This window comes from Camellia sinensis, chromosome 1, assembly GCF_055761805.1.
Source record: "Camellia sinensis isolate YWXY chromosome 1, ASM5576180v1, whole genome shotgun sequence".
Taxonomy (NCBI): domain Eukaryota; kingdom Viridiplantae; phylum Streptophyta; class Magnoliopsida; order Ericales; family Theaceae; genus Camellia; species Camellia sinensis.
In genome coordinates this window covers 172,287,924-172,309,694 of record NC_138961.1, presented here as the reverse complement: position 1 = coordinate 172,309,694, position 21,771 = coordinate 172,287,924, and the positions used below count along the sequence as shown (strand labels likewise).

General features: G+C 31.1%; 1 long non-coding RNA gene across 1 annotated transcript; it reads left to right on the top strand.

Moving 5' to 3' along the window:
- The first annotated feature begins 5,435 nt into the window (after nucleotides 1–5,435).
- LOC114272399 (uncharacterized) lies at nucleotides 5,436–17,552 on the top strand. Its single transcript, XR_003632723.2, has 3 exons — nucleotides 5,436–5,697; nucleotides 5,832–5,918; nucleotides 17,291–17,552. It is a non-coding gene; the product is annotated as an uncharacterized LOC114272399 (long non-coding RNA).
- Nucleotides 17,553–21,771: the final 4,219 nt, after the last annotated feature.

The window sequence follows — 21,771 nt, the reverse complement described above, 5'->3', positions numbered from 1 at the left end:
GATATTTGTCTTTGTTTCTGTTCTGTTCTGTGAATTAAAGGCCTTATCGGCCACAGAATACAAAATTGACTGAGATTACGTGTTATTTAGAATTTTTAGAAAATTATGGTAGGATCAATTGAAATTCAATTCGGAATGAAATAATTAGAATAAAATAATGCTAATTGATTAACTTTAATTTAGCTCCCTAATCAAGCCCATATAGGGCTTGTACAACACTTTAGAATCTTCTCATCTTCACCATTTCAAGCTCTTACACGTGAGAGAGAAAGAGAGAAGGAAGAAATTGAGATCAAAGAAGAGGAAATGAAAAATTGATGGGATTTGAAGACAATATAGCTTTGAGTTAGTTTTACACTTGATTTCAACCTTAGGTAAGAATTCAACTCACATTTTGTAACCTCAAGCTCACTTACATTTGAAATCAAAAGAGAATTAAGTAGATTAACTTGAAAATTAAGCAAAAGAAATAGAATTGGGATCAAACCATGCATGCATGTGCATATCATGAAGTTTTGGAAGTTGCTTTCAAAGTTTTCCTACATGTATGTTCATATTTTGGTCTTGTTATGAGAATTCAACTCCTTTTTGTACTAAACAACTCATTCTACCAACATTTGGAAAGTTTGAACTCAAGAAAATGCATATATGTTATGTTTTCAACATTTCAAGTTTGATTTTGCACAATTGGTATGCTTTTGGGCTTTGATTTTGCGAAATGATTTTGAATTCACAATGTTTTATAAGTTTACATATGTTTCCTCAAGTTTTGGGCCCAAAAAAATGAGTTTTGTTGGTTTAGAATTGAGTTTTGAAGCTGGGAGTGTAATCTAGAAATTTTAGAATTCTATATCACCGCTTGAGGGACAAAAATTGCGCTCGAGCGACCATTCTTTGTTTTTTACTTTCAGTCGAGCGATCAAAAGTTAGTTCGAGAGTAAAGTTCATGCTTCCAGAAGTTTTGCAGAACTTTATAGACTGCTCAAGCGACCAAAGTTGCACTCGAGTGAGGACCCTTTTTACTCAGTCTTTGGCTTGAGCAACTGTCGAGCGTCCGTCGAGTAGAAAAATCAGGCAACCCGTATTTTTGCAGGCTTTGCAGATTGCTCGAGCTGCCAATGTTGCACTTGAGTGGACTGCCTTGTTTTTGAAAATTTGACTAAGTATTCTAAGGTATACTTTGATATGCTCTTTGCATCCTAGGCATTTTTAAGTCCTCATTAAGACATAGTAACGAGGATAAGGATTAGAAACACGCTCAGAAAAGAAATAAAGAAATTAAATGAATTTCAAGCGTGTGTTTCAATGTGCATTTGTTTTGTGATTATGTAGGTCACGCGTCGTAAGCTATCTAGTTATATGCTCTGTTTGTCTATCTGCTATTGGAGCCAACTGTGGGTAATAACTTTGTAAAGCTATGTTCAATTATATGTATTTTCTGAATGATATAAGATGATCTGTTTTTTGAAATAATATTTTCTATATGAATGAATGGTTGTCAAATGTTTCTGAAATGTATTCGTGGCATCCTTAGCTTCAGATGACATCTGTTATTTGTTCTGTTATGTCCCAATTATGGGCCAACTATACGTCTCATGAGCCAATTGTTATGGATCTTTCTGTATACGTCCCATTTATGGGTCAATGTCTCATGAGCCAACTGTATCGTTTCTGTGCACGCGAGTCAATTGTATGCCTTTATGGCCGTCCCTTATGGGTCAACTGTTTCTGTTAGTGCTAATGGATGTACCACGTATGATTGACTGTAAATTCTGATTATGAATATGACTTTGATTCCATTTTTGTTATGAATATTGATTTCTAAACAAGAATATGAATCAATTTCTGATATGAGCTGAATTCTGTTTTCTGTATCTGCTATGGGTAACATTCATTAAATCCTTTACTCTGTTATTATTCACTAAGTTCCAGCTCACTGTATTATTTATGTATGTAGGTATCTAGATGTGTGACCAGACTCAAAATTGATTGCCTGGAGTTTCGTTTTGTTGGCCAACCTTTGTGCCTCCTGAGGAGGTTCCGAAAAGAGTCAGTGGTCGAGTTTTGTGAACTACGTTTAAGACTTTGTTTTCTTTTACTGAATCTGAACAAGTTTTTATTTATCTGTATAATGAGCTAAGTCCCATTTTGGGTTTATCTGTATATGTGAGTGACGTAAGACTAATGTAAATATGACGTCACATGTGTGTATATAAAGTTTTCTATTCAATGTATATCTGCACAGCTCTATGGATGTTGTATTTTGTATATTTGCTTCCGCTAGCCCTTTTCTTATGTTAATCTGTTTAGAAGCCTTTGGTAATCTCTGGATTACTTGCCAGTTACTATACTAAACCCATAGGCACGGGTTTTAGGTCGTGACACTACAAGCTTTCCAAACACTACGACAACAACGAGGTCTTGAAGGCTCTTTGTTTCGAAGCAAGTTGGGTCATCGAAGACGATGGCACCACTTTTTATGATTTTTTTGAGTCTTCATCTTGGAATTTTGAAGTTTTGTTGAATTAATCCTCACTTTTTAAGTTGATTTCTGATGGGAAAACCTCAATCAATGATCACAAAAATTGCCAAAAAAAAGAAGTGAAGATTACAATTGTGTGTAATAAGTATTCTTAAAAATAGAACAAATGGAATAATAGTCTAAAAAATATTATAAATAAGGAAAAGACAACTTCCTAGAACACAAGTCTAAATATATGAGATTAAGCGGAATACAAAAAAACTTTATGGACTTATTGAATTATAACTCCTCTAATTGAGATTTATAAATAAATCTCTCTTTAGTTTTTTGAATAATTTTATGATTAGTGAAAACGAAGGCGATGGCTTTCCAATTAGACATTATAATCATGTATAACAATTATTTTATAACATGTGTCATAATTAATTTGTATATATATACTATTATTTAATATCATTTTTATAATTTATACTTAATCTTAATATTTTTGATTTGATTCTATTCAAAATTCTCAAAATTAAAATTTATAATATGATTATCGATTTAACAACTATGCTCACAAAGATAAAAAGATATATTTTGAAAATTGGATTAAAAGTTAGCTTTTTAGCTTTATGGAGTCATATTACTTTTTTTTTTTTTATTTTTTTACACATTTTTTTTAGAAAAAGTTGAAAAAATCAAAATATTAATTTTTAACCTATTTCCCAAAAGAATTTCAAAATATGATTATAGTCATAATAAATCCTTATTAAGAGTGATTGATAAATACACTTTTCCATAGTTTTGATTTTTTTTTTTTTAATCGGCAAAAAAAGAAACTTTATTGATGAAACACATATAAAATATAATAGAATACATTAATAAAGAAGAGTTTGGAGCTAGTTCAATCTCCAACCTTTTCGTTGGCGAGAGACCAACAAACAAAGGAAAAACAAAGAAAAAATATCTGAGCAACAACCAGCTGAGCCATTGTAAGCAGTCCACTGAACCTTGAATGCAGCCACTGATAGCAATCCAATCCTACAAAACAGCAAATGCCAGTGCATACTGGCTCAAAAGATGCAGACACAGAACATATTAGCAGCACATACCAACCCAGAGATAGAAACATCATTGTTTTGACTTTGATGTTATTGTTGTCTACTTAAATAAAGATTCTATTAAAATAAAAGTATTTCTAAGAAATATGGGCATAACCAATCGTTAAATTTATGAGCCGACACGTATTATGGAAAGATCAAATCAAAGATTTGCTTGACAGTGTGATCACAAAATTTGTATTATATTATATTTTTAAGATGAAATCAAAGGTTTGAAGACTGTTGTGTTTGTGGTATGTGATCTATAGTCTCTCACGTGGTTTCAAGTTTTTATTAATTTTTTTTACTTATGTTTAATTTATCTGCAGCTTTGTCAAAGTTGGGGTTGGCAGTAGGAATCTGTACTCCTATCCCCACCAGAAAATCCTCCCACCTACTGACAAAGTCAATACTAGTGAATCATGAAGACTTTCCGCCCTATACTTGTGTCTCTTCCTCAAGTTTGTTTTGCTCATAGAATAATAAGACAACCGTTCAAAAAAAAAATAAAAATAAAATTTGAGACTCTAAAAAATTTCTTATAATTGTACCTATAATGATATATTATGATATGCGTCAATTTTTAATTAATTACACATTTAATAATATATGACTCAATTCACTTATCATATCATTATAAGTGAATTATGAATTTAAAAGAATAAATTATTCTAAAATTATTTCTCATTAAATTAATTTGAACAAGATTAATCATTTTGAAATGACAGCCTTACTTTGAGATTACGGTCAGGAGTTTCTATTTTCAAAAAGTATACACACTACTAGCTATTGACTGAACCTGTGGATTTGGTTCGAAATTTCAACCATTGATCGATTGAAGTTTGTGGTATGTGGTAGCTAAGAGTGTATAGGGTTAGGGAAAGGGTTTGAGGTGGTGGTGGGAGGCGGCTAGTGTTAGGGTTACGTTTTAAAGGTTAAAGTAGATGGGGGCATTTTTTATACAATGAATTGTGTACTTAGTGAGATATGAAGTTTCAAAACTATACAGTGAGTGTATTTAAGAGAAAATGTGTGCTCATTTTTTTTGGTATTTGGAGATAGAGACTTCCTAAATTGTCTTACTCCTAGGAGATAAGAATAATCTGGCATAAATGAGATGAGAAATTCATCTCGAAGTAAGTTATCTCTGATTACAAAATTCAACTAAATGTTGGATAATTTAATCCCAACTCTTTATTTGCGAATCAAATGTGGGTGTAGGTTTATAAGCTTGGCATTTTAAAATTGAATGCAGACTTTGACATTTTCCTGGAAATATTGCAAGAGGAGGCACAGTTTCCTTAAAGGCGGCTAAATTCACAAACGTTATGGCTGGTTTTACTACTGTGGATTTGGCAACTATTTTTATTGGTATGTTTGTGTTTGCTTATGTTGTGTGGGTTTATTTTCACAGAATTTTAAGTTTGACCACTGTCCACCCTCCTTTCTCTTTTGTAATAATTTATTTACGTAATAAAAGTAAATCTTTCTTTTCCAATTAAAAAAATAAATAAATTTTAGACTTGGTGAATTGGTCAAGTTGGGCAGTTGAGGGAAACCATGTGGGGCTATCTCATAATCTGAACTGGCCTGCGGTATTAGAAAATGTGAACCATTACTATAAAAATTAAGGGACAGCTAGTATGAAAAGGTTGGCTCCTATTACTCCTTTACTATGGTATTGTTTTGAATTGGATTGTTAGCTACTACCACTATGACATCTTCAACTTTTCACATAGAAATAACATTTTATGTTTCACTTTTCTCTATTCTTTTATTATAATTATTTTATTTTATTTTATATTACACGATTAGACTCAGAGATAAAAATCATATACAAGGAGAGAGAGAGAGAGAGAGTTTGACACGAGGACAGAAGAGAGTGGGACAGAGTATTTAACTTTCACACAACACTATTGCATTTGAGAACGTTTGACTAGATTCTTCATCCTATATTCTCACAATCAATAAATACATGATGAGACCTTGTAGCTCTCTCCCTCTCTCCCTCTCTCTCTCTCTCTCTCTCACTGTTATGTTGCTGAATGCTGATTCATGGGAAGTTCAATGCTCTCTTTTGTTTTCTTGGACATGCTGAGAGGCATGAAGACTGAGTTTACAAAATACATAGTGGTAAGTTCTTCTTATGTTTTGATGAGATATCATTACTAGATGGGTATAGAATGAACTTTTTCATGATTTAAACTGCAATTATAACCTACAAAGGTTTTTCCCTTTCCTGATAATCTCTTTGATATATCTACAAGGTGATGAGCAATTGCTTATCAAATTGACAAGGTGGTGATGGAGCTTTGTTGCTCAAAATTTCATTCACCAAGCTGCAAATCTTACAGGTAACAGTGCCTTGCATATCCTTGTCTTTTGGTAGGGAAAGTTTTTTCTTACAAAACAATTTATGCAGAAAGTCTATTCATAATGATATGGCGATGACTTTTTAAAAATTAAGAGTTCAATTTAATCACATTATTTTGTACAAAAATTCTACATAGAATTTCTGTTTATTACTTCTTTTGGTATTTAAGAACCTGTCTTTGTTATTATTGGGATTCAGATGCCAATAACTTTTGTACTAGCAATTATGGTTAGGTGTGCAATGGTGTAAAGAGTAGTGTCAAACGAACAAATTTTGGGTGCTACTATCAGTCTCCATCTTTCTGTTTGGATTCCCACATACCAAAATAACTCCTTACATTAAACAAGATATATTTGATTGTACCCAAAAGTAATTGAAGTACAATGAGAATGAACTAGGCTAATGCTAATTGGAAATTGAAGAACAACTTGATAAAGATTCAAAGATTAATAACACTAGATCTTGAATTTGGTTTGAGGCGAATTGTATGTGTGTGCGTGTCTTCTGCAATCTGTCATTTTATATAATTAGGCCTCTACTAGCCGTTGGAGCCATCTCCTCCACTTTTGCAACTGTTTTCAGCCAGTGGGAAAGGGATAATAAGTTAACTCTCATATTGCGAAGTGTTCCAACAACATAATTTGAGATCTAATTATCTTTTGTATTCGTGAATTTAGCTAGTGAGATACTAAGTTAGCTTTCCTAGTGCCAAGAGTCCCTACAACATAACTTTAGGCCCGCTTATCTCCAGTATTACATAATTAAATTTGCTATCAATAGATATGATATGCTGCCACTTGTCCCTGGCGATTAGTAATTTAAGAGTGTAGCTCCAAATGTAATTGGTGAATGCCTCGTGTCATAATCACCAGACTTCTCTCCAAAGTTGTAACTCTAAGTTGATTTCAAATAGAAGTAATAACTAATAAGGATCCTTAATTAGTAAGGATATGATCTGCCAGAGATATTATGAAAAGAAAAAATAATCTCTTAACCAATTCCTAGAAAATATGAAGCTACCACTAGTCAATTATTTGATGATCATACTTGATAAAATCACCAACCATTGCTATTCCCATCGGTCATCCATGCCACGCGTCACCCTTGAGTTCGATTGTCATTTTTGATACAAACAGTAAGTCATTTGGCTTTAGATACAAGTCCTACAGCAATGCCACGCAACACACTTATGACTCGTGTTCTATCTTAGTAAGCGCAATTGTATAAGCTCATCTTTTATTATCTTAACTAGCGTAGTAATGGGTTCAATCTCATATTGTGATGGTTAACTTGTGCCCCTTGTGGCCATTTGTTGGTTATTAGCGGGCATCTCGGAAACGTCCGAATCAAAATATGACTTTTAAATTAAGTTCCGATTTAGTGAATGCTGCCAAAGGAAGTGGCAAGGCCATATGCAAAAAGAAAGAAACCCATAAAATGGTAGAGGTTGGAAGTAGGCACGGGTATCAATTTCGGTAGTGATTCGGTCAAAGTTAATTTAAAACTAAAGTGAACTTTTAATTTTGTGATTTAGGGAAGTAAGATGGATCACATGCTATGGTTTGTTTTTTTGTCAGTTTTTGATTAGTGTAATTCACACGAAACTTGATGTTTTATTGAAACTTATAATATTCCACAACGAAAAAAATGAAGAGTGATAGAGTAGCAGCTACTACAAAACTCTTTCATTCCCTTACTTTTGCTACAAAACATTAATTACTTCTAACTGTCAAAGAATCAAAATATAAAAATATTTAAATATAATATTTTAATCAATATAAATACAAATTTTTTTAGAACTAAAATAGACCAATATCTTATGAAAAATCAATCAAAAGTCAAAATTTCAATTGTTTTCTAATGATGGGCTGAGTTGTATCCAATTTTTCTTCCAGTCCTAGTCTTAACAGTTAGGATTGATAAGTTTAGCCAAACATGAACTCTGATTTGATTTGATTAGTTTTATGCCAACCCCCTAAGGTCTTTTCACCAGGAATTACATTGGATTTTGGGCCAACTGCTTCCTTTTCTAGGTGCCTTCAAAGGGAGTAAGTTCAGGATCAGACACCACCCAAAAAAAGGTAAAAAAAAAAAGTAAAGAAAAAATTTATAAAGGAATGTAACTATATTCTAAAAGTTGAATTATGACTTTTTATTATTTAAGTTTTATTTTGAGATTAATTACAAATATAAGAAGAATTATATCAAATTAAAACTTAAGTTTAAATTTAAGAAAAAAAAAAAATTACATACCATCTTTATATGGAAAAGAAATAATCAATCTTTGCTCTAACTCCCAAATAAGATAATAACTAACTGACATCCGCTAGTTGAATTAGGATTAAGCAACATAAAAAGGTAAGAAAGTAACCTATTTTGTTTGTTTGTTTTTTGAATTTACCATAAGGGCAAGGTATTAAAATCCATTGTACAACAAAATCTTTGCACAGGGGTAAGGGCATGGTATTAAAGTTCTCTTCATAGAACTTGAATCTGCAACCTCACAACGGTACTACATAACTACTAAACTGAAGGTCCTAGTTATATAAGTTTCATCTCTAAGTAGGAAGTTAGTGAAATAAATCACACAATTTGGTTTGGGATTTGATTTGTGGATCCCTTAATGGTCCAAGTCTATCTGATCTGATGATTAATAATTTGGTTTTGTATCTTGGTTGGCTATTATATGATTTGGCTTGTTAACAAACTTCAAAATGAGGCCCATTAACCTCTCCTCATTTGGGTTGCCAATGGTTTATGTTGCAGACCATAGGAACCCCCACAAATGGGAAAATTATCCACAGGTCCTATTTGAAATATGTTGACACTATTTAATCTGACAACTTTTTGAGTAGACTCAAAAGTCCTATTTTCTCCTCCCTCTCTCTCTCTCTCTCTGTGCTTTTTGCTTTACTCTTTACGTTTTCCTCTCTCTCTCTCTTTTTCTGCATTTTTCTCTTATCTTCTTTGTCATGGACGACGACCGGTGATTATGTCTTTTTCTATTGATTGGGGTTCACCGGTAACCACCAACCATCAAAATCAACTCGTGACTTCACCCTCACCGACGGCGAAGAAGATATATTTTCGACAAAGAATATGAGTAGATCTGCTTAGATCTGATGTAGACTTACATCAGATTTGAGTAGATTTACATTAGATTTGGCTAGATCTAAACAAAAAATAATTGTCGGAGTACAATCCTTTCTCTATATCCGCCTCTCTCCTTCGATATCTTATTTTTTTCTACATTTTTTCTATTATACACTTCTCTTTTTCTGTTCTGATGGAGAAAATTTTCAAGTTCTGAACAAGTAGTTTTCAAGTTTTAGTTACAGGCAGTGAAAACTGTAAAATTTTACAGTTTCAAATTTTTTGGTGCTGGAATGAATCATGGTTTAAAACTGTAAAATTTTACATGGTATAAAACTGTTAAATTTTGCAGTTTTATAACATTCTTTAGAACTGTAAAATTTTACAGTTTTATAACATGTTTTTCAGTTTGATTAATAAGGATAAATGTTTAATAAATTTTTGCTTTGAAACTGTAAAACAGTTTCAAAACTTACTTTTCAGTTTGATCAATATTGGAGATTTTTTGCTTAAACTTTACAAAAATTGAAAAATAGCATATGTTTTTCTCATTGTTGTTGTTTTTTGTCGTTTCATTTTTTTTTCTTTTAGTTTATCAATATTTAACACATTATGTTATGTTTTTTTGCTCTAATTTCTTAATTTATTCTTTTTTTTTTCGGCAATATTCTAGACATTCCGGTGAGTCTCTAGTGATGTTCTTAACATCCAGTGAACGTTTTGAACATTCCGGCGACTTCCATTAACGTTCTTAACATTTCGGTAAACTTTCGGCGATACTCTGGTGACTTTTCCGGTGATGTTGAACATTTCGACGAGTCTTCGGTGACCGTTTGACGGAAGTTTGACAGTAGTAAAATATAACAGTGTCTGTAAATTAAAAAAAAAAAATAGCATTTTTGATAATAATTAAAAATGTGTAGGACTAATTGGTGCAAGTGTTTTGTTTGAGGACTAGATGGGCCTTGAACTATGTATATAAAACTTATTGATAAGTTTCCCAAAACAAATAAAGAGAAATTAAGGCTGTTGACGTCATACTAAATATGTAAGGATTATTCAATTCTTACCGGTACACTTGTAATTATAATTTTAACTTTTAAATCATTTAAAAAGCCAACAAAGGTTAGAGAAAAAAAAAGAAAAAAGAAAATGGAAGTAGATGTGTTTTAGTGCAATCAAAAATTATCACTTTAAGCCCAGCTCTCTTTTATAGACTCATGATTTTGTAATTATTTTATTTACGTGTCACTAATTTACAATTTCTACAATAATGAAAGCAAGGAAATCGGAGACAACTTGCTTAACTTTTAGTCATCTAGATACATACTTTTGGGTGGAACTCTATTGAATTGCTATCATATCGTTTTTTTTTTAATTTTATTTTTTATTTTTAATTTTTTTTTATAGAAATTGAAAATTAAAATTAAAATTTATGTAGTATATTATTTTTGTTTTTAAAATACAGAATTGATTGCAAAACTTTCGAAAAAGAAAAAAATAGGTATTTTTATTTATTTTCAAAACATAATTTCACTTTCTTCTCCCTTCTCCACCACTTTTGGCCATCATCCATTGCCATTATTGGTATCGGTCGTTCTAGCAATTGCACGTGACCTCTAAACACATTTCGGCGGCCTTCCGGCCACTTTGTGACGTTTGATAACACTCTGGCCACCTCCAATAACCACCGACCACCACATCCGTCCATCTTCCATTTTTAGCCACCCCTTCTAGTTACTTACTAATCGTATTTTCCTATTTTTATTTCCATTTGTTTTCAAAAATTTTATGTATTCCGAATAATTTTTTTTTTACAAATAAAAAACAAAAATTCCTCTTATTTTTTTATTATTATTTTTATTTATTTATAGATAGATTACACTTCTTTTAAGTTAGAGTTTGTCTCTAGTAACAACCTTAACAGAGGTTATCAAGTTATATTTCCATCCATATTTAGTTGAAATAATCCAATTTGCTCTGCTTCTCTTTGTGCCGAAAATTTGTCCAAAAGCAAACTTCCCCCCCCCCCCCCCCCAAAATCATTTAGCATATCTCTAACCTCTAATAGATTAATAAAATCTCCAAGGTCCCTCATTCCTCTTATCAACCCTAATGAAACCCTTGTCTTTCACCAACATTTCTAATTTCATTAATATCCCTCCATCCACCAAGCTACTTGATATACCTTTTTTTTTTCTCCTCAATTCACATTACTCCTCCCACAATTCTCTTCTTTCAACTGTATTATTAGGAGCTCAATAAATGTTTATCAAATACTCCATCAAAATTAAGCTATATATATAATTTTTTTTTCTTTCATCTCTTTTTTTTCTCTCCCCCTTGAATCATTAACAAATATGGCTTTCTAGGCTGCACCGTCTTCTTGATAATTCTCCTCTTCCCTGTATTTCCCAACTTGCCAACATTCCATGTATCGAAATGCATATTTTGAATACTTCATTTCATTTCCTCCAAAATTTAAGAACTCCAAAGTGGTAGAGGTCTCTTTAAGAATTATGCGATTGCAATTCATAATATATCAGAGGAAATTGAAGAGCCGCCATTATATTTCTTCAACTCCTTCGCTTTTTCTTCTTCAAGTTTGGAATTAAGCTTCCTTCTGATTAAATCAAGAATCGACTTCCTCCTTTTATATTGATTACTATCTTTCATCGCTTGGGAATCTGTCACAATTTTTAGAATATGGGAGGTCAATATAATTTTCAGAACATCAAGTGCTGTCTATAGTTCGATGTATTTGATAATGCACACAATACTTGGAAAGCTCAATCTAGATCCAAAATGCAGATGTGGCTCAATCATTAGGCTACTTAAACCATCACCTAGGCTTCCAACAAAATTTTAAGACATTCTTATAATTGCCAAAGGCCCCAATATCTCAACTGCTCAATAAAATAAGGTCTCATTTTCTTATCTAGCCTAAGGCCTTCAAAAATTTTGAGCCATGGAGTAGGGGATCCTGGTCTGTCAGTTGCATGCACCCTTTCCTGGATAGCAATGCTCTGAAATTAACAAATGATGATGACTATTGCAGAATTATTAACAAGAAGTTATTAATTTTTTTTTTTTTTTTTTTTTTTTGTACTGGTCTTCATATAATTAAGATGATTTATATATATATGTTCAAGTTTGATTAGTTGTTTAACCTGTCCTTTAGGCTATATATAAGTGATTATAAACCTAAATATAAAATAATTAATTGGTGGGAAGGAAAAAAAAATGCAACATTGAAGATTGGAAAGGATTTCAGCATCTAACTGATGGGAGTATGTATATTAGTCCCGAACCTAATTTTTACTTGATATATTATATTATATGTGTCTGTAAATACTATAGGGTATTATAGCAGGTACCTAACTTTTATTTTTAAATTTCTTTAAAGATGAATATTGGAAGCAGTTGATGAGAGCAGTTTGCAATACATGAAAGAGATGGGTTTTAGATATTACAATTTTGTTTTCTCTGTAGGCATTAGATACCTTTGATCTTTCCTTTTTAATTTTATTTTTTTCATTGTATTACATAATATATCTTCTAAATTCTGTTAAAATTTCTCAGTATTCACCTTTCGATCACTTCACGTGGCCATTGTACAATGAGTTCGTTTTCATTGTACATTAAGGTCATGTTTGTTTGGGTGGACATGAGCTTGAGATTGGACTAATAGTCCAATAAAATTATTAATCCGATGTTTGGTTAAACAATTGAAGTACGGATTAATTATTTTAAACTTGACTATTAATTAAGATAGGATACATAATCCAACGGATTGGTAGTCCTAGGACTATTAGTCATGGGAATACTAATTCAGTCCGCCCAAACAAACATGGCCTAAGGGTGTGTTTATTTTGAGGGATTATTCTATGAGATTGGATTATTAGTCTCTCTGGACTAATAATCCATTATTTGGTTCAATTTTTTTACTCTGGATTAATAATCCCTCCGGACTATTAGTCCCTCATATGAGGGATTATTAGGCCTGTTTGGTAGAGCTTATAAGCTGCTTATTTCAGCTTTTAGCTTAATTTAAACTAAAATATTATGTTTGGTGTAGTTTAAGTTCACCAGCTTATAGCTTAAATCAAGCTATTTCTCAGCTTATTTCAAAAGCTGGTCAGGGAGTGCTTAAATTTTTGACTTAAGCACGCAGCTGGTGTAGGGGGCTAAAATTACTTAAATGCCCTCGTCAATACCCAAATATTAATATTAATTAAAAAATAAAAAATTGTATATTTCTGAAGAAAAAGAAAAACATCAATATTAATTGAAAAATAAATATTAATTGGTATTAATTATTAATAAATTCATATTGTATATTTTTATATTAATTAAAAAATAAAAAATTGTATATTTATGAAGAAAAAGAAAAAAAATCAATATTAATTAAAAAAATAATATTAATTGGTATTAATTATTAATAAATTAATATTGTATACTTTTGCAATGAATTAATTATTAATTGATACTAATTAATAACAATTGTTGATTATTAATATTAATTGATACTAATAAACATTAAATATTAATATTAATTTATACTAATTAATAATTTTATTATTAATTGAGACTAATTAAGCCATTGATTGATACTAATTAATAATTTTAGTATTAATTGATACTAATTAAGCAATTAATTGATACTAATTAATTTATAATAGAAAATAATTGTGATAATAATACTTCCATTACATTTTTAGCAAATATATCAATTTTTATATTAATTGATACTAATTAATACTAATTATATTAACTTTTATTAATGAAATATTTTTTTAAAAAAAAAATTAAAATTGAAAAAAATGAAAAAATAATCATTTTCATATCATATACATAAAGGACAATTATACAGTAAAAAACTATTTTACAACTTATTAATCAAACACTACTTTGCTGTTTAAATTCATAATCCCACAGCTGCACCAAACAGGTTAACAGCTTATATTCACAGCTATAAGTCATAATCTGTTAAGCTATAATCTATAATCACTTTTCCACAGCTCTATGAAATGGGGCCATTGTATCCTAGGGTGGAAGGTGGGATTATTTCCATGGGATTGGTATCCCATGAGATTAATGTGTGAAATATCCATTTTACTCTCATGCTATTACTTAATAAATAATTGGAAATAGGTAAAATAATCTTTTGAATATTTATAAATTATTTTTTTAGTGTTGTTAATTTAAAATAATAAATTAAAAATTATGGCCTTATAATTTTTTTAGTGTTGTTAAAAAATTAAATTTATATATTAAATAAAATTATTTTTTTTGTGTTGTTAATTTAAAATAATAAATTAAAAATTATGGCCTTACAAATTAAAATTTTTTAGTGTTGTTAAATTATAAATTATAAATTATAGATTACAAATTTAAAATTATATATTAAATAAAAATTATAAATTACAAGGGTAAAATAGTCTTTTGAACATTTATTCTTATCTAGTCCGTCCAACCAAACATTGGATTCACTAAAAATAGTCCAATCTAGACATCTAATCCCATGACTAAACAAATATAAGATATAAATCCAGTCCAACCAAATAGTCCAGGGACAATGTATCCCAGGACTAATAGTCCAATAGTTTACAATCCCTCCTTATCCAGTCCGTCCAAACAAACACACCTTAACACCCTATTGAATACTATGCAAATTACTTGAAGTTATAACATAATGTATGTAGTTTTGTAATTTCAATAACTCATTCAATCGTAATTCAAAATTATGATTCAATATGATTGTTATCGTAATGTTAATCAAATTGCATCATAACAACAAGGGATGTATATCATCACACTTTTAAGGAATGTGCACCAAAGTTTGACCCAAGTTAGTCTGGTCTTTAATAAAAGTGGATTAGCATTCTCTCATTTGTAAAATTTTCACTAGATTATTGACTGAAAACACCATATGAATAATGCATATGATTTTCCAAAATTATTGAATAAGTATTCAATGAATGTGGACTCATTTTATAAGTACAATTTTCTAAATATAGTTGTGTAGGGAATTGTATATCATTGTTTCTATCTAATTTCATCTCAATCAAGCTATATACAATAGAGCCATTTAAAAAGTTTTAAGGTGAAGGACGTCATAATAGGACAAGTGCACGGGACCATACTGTGTAATGTAGCTAGTTTTAGGCTGCTAATACTATAGTTTTTAGTGTGGTCATCCCCGGGGCATGGGCCAGCAAGGCCATGGCCTAGGACTCCTCAAAATAGATCTTTTTTTATTATGGTATAGTATAATATATTAGATATGTTTTAAATTTTAAAAAAATTAAAGAAGCCCAAACTAACTTAAAATAAATTGACTTATTAAAAAATTGAAAGGTCCATTCAAAAAAATTAACATTGTTATCTATTGAAAAAGAGTCCTCTCCTATTATAGTTTATTATAATATATTAGGTATGTTTTAAATTCAAATAAAATTGAGAAAGACCCAAACTAACTTAAAATAAATTGACCCATTAAAAAATTGAAAGGCCCATTTAAAATAATTAGCATTGTTATCCATTGAAAAATAATTTGGCAAAAAAATTAGATTATGCAAGTATGATTGATTTATTTGCTTCTAAAAATGCAAGAAGAGTGAGAATCAAAAGACATTTATTAGTTGTTGTAATGTAATACTAAATATTTTTTGTGATTTTGACACAAACCTTTTATCTTTTACCTTCATTTTTTTTTTTCATTCAATGAAAAAAAAAATGTAAAGGGCCCCCAATAATTTATTAGTTGATTATTGGTTTTGAGTCCCGAAAATCCGAGGGTCGGGCCTGCTTGGGATGCCACTAAATCTCTAGGGTTACACCATGAGCCGTAGGCCATGACCATGGGACGACTCTATCAGATCCAAATCCAGATCCATACACTCGCTTATGTTTATTTGTCCATCTCTCTTTGTTGTGGCTTGATTTATTAATGGCTTAATTTTTAGGTTTGATGGTTAATAGTGGGGGTTGAATGAATAGGGCTGTTGAGTGGGTAATGATAGTTGTAGAGAAAGTTGGAGTTTTTGTTAGGGTGGTGTGGTGGAGTTCGTGGTGGACCATCATTATTGCACAATGGCGATGTTGGGGTTAGGATTTATGTTATGGTGATGGGGGTTTGTCAAATTGGCAATGGTGATACAGTAAAGAAAAAAGATGGGTAGTTGTACAGTGGAAGAGATAGGAAGAAAGATGATTGGCTTTGCATAGGGAGAGAAAGAAAAAGAAAGGGGAGTGGTAGTTGCGTAGTGATGGTAGAAGAGAGGGCGAAGGGTGGCGACTAATGGGTCTTGTGGGTGATGTTTGGTAGCGAAGACTTCTGTATGGTGTTCTTTATTGGGTGTGTGTTATATTCTTTGGTGTGTTGAGGATAGTTTTGTCATTTTAGATTTTCTTTTATTAGCAGAGTAAAGTTTTGAAATCATTGGAGGAGGTTAGTGTCATTTACCATACTTATAAGATCACTGGTAATTTGTGTAATTGTCGGAAGAGGTTTGTGTAATTTATCTAATAAAGAAAAAAAGAAGGTTGTTATTAGCATATATCTTAATTCTTTGGACCTCTAATTTCTTTGACTATCGCCTTAAATCTTAAATTTCAATAAGATTTCTTTTAACACTCTACTTAATATCAAATTTATCCATATTCATAATATCATCACACCCACGTGCATACCTACCTAATTTTGTGCGCCCTCTCTATCATGGTTGAAGACGGTCCATCTCCCCCCTCTCTCCTATTGAAGAACGATGATGACGACGACGACGATCCCTCTTCTGTTGAAGAATGACGATGACAACGGTCCCTCTATTTGATTTATTTGAAATCAGTGAATGACGGTGTCCATTTTATCAAAAAAACCATTATATTATTGCATCATTGTTGTAAAACTGAGCCAAAATCACACCACTGGTTGACCGTCCAGTCATTTGGTCAGTCGTCCGTCCAGTCGACCAGCCAATGGTTGGTTTAGCACTGTGTTGTCGAACATAAACAATTTTATTAGCACTGTGTTGTCGAACATAAATAATTTTTCAGCACTGTGTTGTCGAACATAAACATTTTTTCAGTACTGTGTTACTGAATAAATATAAACAATTTTTTCATCATTGTGTTGCCAAACAACATTTGTTCAAAGTTGTGTAACTTAACTCTCAATTTACTCTTTTCTATTCAATTCAGTACAACAAACAAAATAACAGACATTCATTCTAATTCAACCACTGATTTTTGGTTTAGGGTTTAGGAGGATGATGATGATGACGACGACGATGAAGAGGAATATGTTGGGCTTAGAATACTGATGAAGAGGAATGTTTGGTTTAAAGATGGTGATGAAGAGGAACGTTGTGAAGGGGAATACGTTGAATTTAGTTGAGGGAGGTAGGTGTATAATATTGTAGAGTTGTTTTTATTTAGTGGGTGAATGTTCCATTAAAAATTGTCCTTTAATATAATTTTTTTTAAGATATAATTATAATAAAAAAAGTAAAAATTAGAGGATCCACAAAAATTAATGTATTAATAGTAACCCTTTAAAAATATAATATTCTTTGTATTGATTACATGTTGAAGAGATTAAGGTGAGTACCAACAACAAATAATAAAAGGTTAAAAAACTTGACTAGTGGGTTTAGAGGGTGGCGGCTAGATAGTGATAGTATTATGGGGGAAAGGAAACTACGGATGTCAAATGAGTAATGTTAGCGGTTATCGGAAAAATATTATGAAAATTATTATGAAAGATTTTTTATTTTTAAATTATATATATAATAAAATATTATATATTAATTAAAAGATAAAAAAAATTTATGATGCATTTTATGATATTTTTTTCATTATTTCTAATATTATTCATGTTAAATTGGTCTCACAAATTAGGCCGCACAATGCAAACCATTTACAGGAAGGAATTCCATTGATTTGATTTTATATCTTTTGATTTTCTTTATTATAAAAATTATAAAGCTAAATTTTCTTAGGAGAAATTACAATTTTTTTTTTTAAAGGTTTGACCCTTCTAACAAAATAAATATGAATTTTTAACTATAATATTTTGATTTGTTTTCAATATAAATCATTTGTCTATTTCTGTTAAGTAAAACTGACGAAACATATGGTATTTCAGTTATTAAACTTAATAAAAAAAAATATTTTAGACATTTTATGTATACAATTAAAATTACATTTGTTTGTTGGATTTACTTAACGGAAATAAACAAATAATTTAGATTGAAAACAAATCAGAAGTTTAGAATTTAAAATTAATAAAATTAAAAACACAAAGTTTATTTTGCTACAAGGGTTAAACTTTGATTTTTTTTTTGTGTGTAATTTTTTCATTTCTTAATTATGAAAATTGTATCAATAAGAAAAATGATTGCCTAATTAATTATACACAAAAAGATTTTAATTATATAATTCAAAGATTATAACAAAATAACTAAAAATAAAAAATAAAACATGCAAGAATTTATTTTCAAGTAATAATGTACAAAAAGTAAACATAAATTTTTTTAGTACAGTTACCTTGGCCCCTAAACAAAATTCCAGGTTCCCCATGTCTCCATTAATTAAAACATCATACAGTAAAAGGATATCCCTCAATGGAACACAATATTGACGAGTCCTTATTAGAATTTTTTTGGATTAACATTATTTTATTTATTTATTCGAGTTTAATTGAAAAAGTTCTAGTAAAAAAAATCAATTGGGGTGATTTAGGTATGAGTGTTGTGACAGAAATAAACCAATAAATATCTTATTTATGTAGTACTCAAACCCTATTTGACAAAATTTATTTGCAACTTATTTAGTTTAAAATTTAAATAATTATGCATTTTACTATAGGGCATTTGGCAAAACTTTTCAAGCTTTCAACTTTTTTTTTTGTTTTTTAAGCTCTAATCAAACTGGGTCAAAGTTCTATCCAGTGCAGATCTAGTTTTGGCTTATGGACCATCAATGACCCTACTTTGATAATATTTGTCGTTTATTTTTTAGGTCTATGTATGCAAATTATCTATAAAAAAAATTAAATCGATCATTAAGTATAACCACATGATTTCAACATTATAGTTTTGAAAAAGCAAACTGTCCATCTTTAAAATCATACCTTCCACCACTTTTTTTTTTTTAAAAAAAAGATGATAAAATCATATAGTTATAATTATTAGATCAATTTAATTTTTTAATAAACAATTTATGCACATGGGCCTAAAAAATGAAGAGAATATATCGTGAAAGTAGGCCTAACCATAGTTGGACGAATCCGGATCCTCGGCTGCCCTACCCGGCAGCCCCCCAAAACGACGTCGTTTTGGGGGTTTTTTGTTTTTTTGTTTTTTTTTTCTTTTCTTCTTCTTCGTTCTTGTTTTCTCTCTCTTCTCACAGAAGCCAGAGGGGGGAGGGAGAGGGAGAAGAGGGAGGAAGGAGGAGGGAGGAGGCTGCGCCATCGCAGCTCGTCGCCATGCCGCCGGCCATCGCAGCCGTCCAGCTGGTCGTAGCAGCTGTGCACGGCCATTGCCTCCGCCTCCGCCTCCGCCTCCTCCCGCACTGGTTATGGCCCCCTCCAGTCCGGCCGGCCCTTCCCTTCCTCCTCCTCCACCTCCTCCTCCCTCCTCCTTCCTCCCTCTTCCTCTCCTTCCTCCATTTCTTCCTCTGCGTTTTTTTATTTTTTGAAATTTGCCCCCAAAACGACGTCGTTTTGGGGGTTGCCGGGTAGGGCGGCCGAGAATCCGGACTCTAGTTGGACTGGATAGTCTAGTCTACTAAAGTGTGCTGCACCCTGCACAGAGCTTGAAAAAAAATAATAATAATAATAATAAAAAACTTTTCCTAAGCTGTTTTTAAGATTTTTTTTTGGAATTTATATTTTATTTTTAAGTTTTTGGGGTTTGTATTCCCTTGTAAATGGTTTTTGTATAACAGATCATATGGGTAAGCAATCTATGGGTGATTTTTCCAAAGGAAAGCTATGTCAAGTTGGTAATGTTTTTGGTGGGGTTTGTAACCCTGTTGAAATCTCCAAACAAATTATTTAAATTGCTAATCCAAAAAGGAAAAAGAAAAGATTTTAAGTCTGAAATAGGACCGGCAACTAAACGAGATTATTTTAAGTTGAATTATTTGAGATATATAATATACAATAATTTTAACTATCAAACTCACTATCTTTCATTGTCCTTAGCTGTTAACCTGATGTCATTGCCGATGGAAGTTAAGCCAACAAAAATAAAAAAAGAAGAAAACGTAGTGGTTGATATCTAAAACAATGATTTAGTAGAGTACAAATGTTTTATGAAGCATTTGTTTATGTTTCAACATACATATTCATCAAGTCTTTTTTTTAATAAATTTTATATATACTATAATATATGCATGGTTGCTTATAAACTGAATAATAAAATATTCCTTTATCCCAAAATACTGGGCATAACGGTTGGGAAAATCGGACAGCAAGGTGGTAGTAGTGAACCAAACAAAGGAGTCATTGAGAAGATTTGAGCATTAATTGATTCATTTGAATTTTTATAATATACTAATTATGTGGGAGGACATTTGAAGTCAGGACCCCTAATTACCTGTATCCTTCCTCTGCCTATCATTTTAATATTGTTATGTCCTTACAATTTGAAATTAATAACTCCATGTACATCTAGTGGCCATTTTAAAAATGGTCTTTCTTGTTTGATTGTGGAATACGAAGACACCAGAATGAGTGGGGGAGATAATAATCCCATCTAATTATAGTACAATTTTTTATATTCAATTCAATTAAAACTAATTCAACAATCAAATGTGTTTGTGCAATACGACAAGAAGGAGGATGTATATTTTTATAACAAAATTTGGGTATTAATTTTGAAGGCATTTGAAGGGAAGAACATTAGGCTGCTGGGCTTCAACGATGCAGAGTCTGTCTCTTTTTCTTACTCTTAGTTTCTATCCTACATTTTATTATTGTCATATCGTCACAATTTTAAATTAATGATTATTACCTAAAAAAAGTTCATAACATTGCCACTAAAATTAGTAGAGTTAGCATTAATTTCAATTTTTGATAGCGTAAGCCTAAAGAGGAATAGGGAAAGCGGAATTGATGATCTTATTTCTAAGCCCTAGGTTTGAGCATTGTAAGAGAAACTGAATCTTTGAACAGAGTATTATTCCATATCATTTACCTTTCGACATTTGTCTGATTATTTTTTTGACAATAATATAAAAGTTACAAGTATAACTGTTTTATCTAACAAAAATGTGATTGAAGTATCAAATCATCTTATACTTCAACAATACAAAATAGTTTTTCCACTTAGACATAAACATGTTATTGAAATGGTAAAGATATGATGAAATTAGCATGGATTTTCTTGTCCCCTCATATATTTAAATATATGTATTTTTAAAATTTTATTTTGAAGCCGTCAATTAGGGTTGTTGGGCTATTGCTAGTTATTGCAAAGGGTGAAGTAGGTATTTTGCTGTGTAGTAGTATTACCACAAATACGATTCACGTGTTGTATACGTAATTCAAGGTATATTTGTCGTAGCATATACTATCTTTTGTTGGGGTCCTCTCTCTAATTCGTTGCTCTGTTTTCATTTGTTTAATGAATAACGATGCTCAGTCTAACTGTCACTGTCTCATACTCTTAACACTAACACTAGAGAGAGAAACCTCACTAGTCTCTGCCCTCTAATAAGCCTAATATCAACTT